This window comes from Schistocerca piceifrons, unplaced genomic scaffold, assembly GCF_021461385.2.
Source record: "Schistocerca piceifrons isolate TAMUIC-IGC-003096 unplaced genomic scaffold, iqSchPice1.1 HiC_scaffold_943, whole genome shotgun sequence".
Taxonomy (NCBI): Eukaryota; Metazoa; Arthropoda; class Insecta; order Orthoptera; family Acrididae; genus Schistocerca; species Schistocerca piceifrons.
Window position 1 is genome coordinate 2,745,001 of NW_025729216.1, and position 2,500 is coordinate 2,747,500.

General features: G+C 57.6%; 1 non-coding gene across 1 annotated transcript in view; it reads left to right on the plus strand.

Annotated features, from left to right (window-relative positions):
- The first annotated feature begins 2,407 nt into the window (after window positions 1-2,407).
- LOC124772962 overlaps window positions 2,408-2,500 on the plus strand; it is a 1,909-nt gene continuing 1,816 nt past the window's right edge. The window contains exon 1 of the ribosomal RNA XR_007014413.1: window positions 2,408-2,500. This exon is cut by the window's right edge and continues 1,816 nt beyond it. This is a non-coding gene — a ribosomal RNA (small subunit ribosomal RNA).

Sequence of the window (2,500 nt, forward strand, 5' to 3'; positions counted from 1 at the left end):
TGTACCTTAACCTAACCCATGTTGTACCCTAACCTAACCCATGTTGTACCTTAACCTAACCCATGTTGTACCTTAACCTAACCCATGTTGTGCCTTAACCTAACCCATGTTGTGCCTTAACCTAACCCATGTTGTGCCTTAACCTAACCCATGTTGTGCCTTAACCTAACCCATGTTGTGCCTTAACCTAACCCATGTTGTGCCTTAACCTAACCCATGTTGTGCCTTAACCTAACCCATGTTGTGCCTTAACCTAACCCATGTTGTGCCTTAACCTAACCCATGTTGTGCCTTAACCTAACCCACGTTGTGCCTTAACCTAACCCACGTTGTGCCTTAACCTAACCCACGTTGTGCCTTAACCTAACCCACGTTGTGCCTTAACGTAACCCACGTTGTGCCTTAACGTAACCCACGTTGTCCGCTAACGTAACCCACGTTGTCCGCTAACGTAACCCACGTTGTCCGCTAACGTAACCCACGTTGTCCGCTAACGTAACCCACGTTGTCCGCTAACGTAACCCACGTTGTCCGCTAACGTAACCCACGTTGTCCGCTAACGTAACCCACGTTGTCCGCTAACGTAACCCACGTTGTCGCCTAAACCTGCTCTGTAATTGTTATACGACTCGTTCAATTAGTGTAGTGTTGCCCACCCGCAACCCTCGCAATATAGTTCGCTACTCGCACTGCCCGCTCCCCTGTGTATCGCTTCATGTTAAACACCTTGCAAGTCTTGCTGACTTTCCACATGCTCCTGCTGTACACTGTAATGTGGATGGCAGCAGGACGTACATGCCGCGCCCCCCCCCCCCCACACCTCCCCACGTCCCCACCTTGCCCCCTGCCTTCGCAAGCTGGTTGGTGAGAAGTTTGCATGTTCAATGCCCTTCGCATGCGACGTACTCAGGCTACGTTGTGGTGCGGCCTGTGTCAACTGTCCGCTGATGTCGTACGCGTAAACCACAATCTGTACTGCACATTCGTCCTTATGTACTGAATGATACATCGTGGCACATGTGTGACCGTACAACGACTGCGCCCAAAAACGGCGGACCATACAGTGCAAATATTGTGCACGCAGCTACGTGTCGTCTCCCTATGACAGCTGGATTGCAGTGTGGTACGCCATAGAGACGTGTGGGAGGAACGGACGCCGTGGATGGCGATCAGCATGAGCTGTCTGTTGATGTATTCGGACCTAGTCGTCTCTCCTCACACACCGTGATAGCATGGTGCACCGCGTTCCATATCTGCGACATGCTACAGAGGCCGGTTGACAGTCGTTCGAGCAATGGACATCGCATACGTACGGGGGCCACCTTCCACGTATTGTCTAGGCGTGCACATTTTGTTGCGTGTATGTGGGCAGACGTAGTGTGGTGTGACACCTGACACAGGCATGCAATAACCGTGGAAGTTGCAAATGGCGATGGACGCATACGTTTTCTGGTGAAGTTACGCAAATGAACAAATGGTAACCCGTTGTGGTGCGGTTGTTCTCGCTAGGGGTGAATCGGTGATGGCGACGGTAGGTTGAGGTACTAACCGGTTGTTCCAGCGATACCCACCATGCCGACGAAACTGAACGGCATCTGGGTGTGAAGCGATACGCGGCGGTGGCTGGGTGGGACCGTCCCCGGCCGGTGAGGGGGCGCCTCCCGGCGTGCTGGCCGCGCGGTGCGTGGGCGCACGCGCTACAGCCGGCTGGTGGGGGCGGCCAGTGGCAGGCGCGCCGGCCGACGGACGCGGCAGGCGTCGCAGCTGCGCGCCGGCGCACCCTGCGCGCGGCGCCGTGCGGCCAAAGTAGGTCCTCGCGGGCCCGGTGCGAAGCGCGGTGGACATCTTCAGTGTGCTGGTCCGATTGAGGACTGTGTGCGTTGAGGATGCGCCGCCGCCCGGCGCTCGGCGCCGCGACGCCGTCTGCTGCTCGGTCGCCCCAGCGGTTCTCGCTGGTGGTTTGTATCGCAGCTGTGCGGATGTGTTGGCGCGTGCGCTGTGCTGGGAGAGTTTGCTTCGGCACCCAAGTGGGGCTTTTGTCCTTCTGTGGCGCTGGCGTTGGAGCTGCCGGTCACCGTAGGTGGCGCGTGTTGTCTCCCGCCGGCAATGCCACGACAGCACGCTCCCGGGCCTCTGTCGGCAGCAGCAAGCTCAGTTGGGAGCACGGGTGGTCGCACCGAAAGCGTCTACTCGCCTAACTCCGGGCGATTGCGCCTCTCTCGAACCCGACCAAGTACTTGGGACGGCGCTGCGCGCCGCCGGGACCTGAGAGGGTTTCGAGGTGTATTGTGCAGGGGAGCTCAGCCTCCTCCTGTTTGCAGAATGATTGAGCGGACGCTTGCGTGTTCGCGCGGGCCCCCGGGACACACTCCCGGGCGGCCGGCTGCTCAGCTCTAGTTGACGCAGCTCCCTGGTTGATCCTGCCAGTAGTCATATGCTTGTCTCAAAGATTAAGCCATGCATGTCTCAGTACAAGCCGCATTAAGGTGAAACCGCGAAT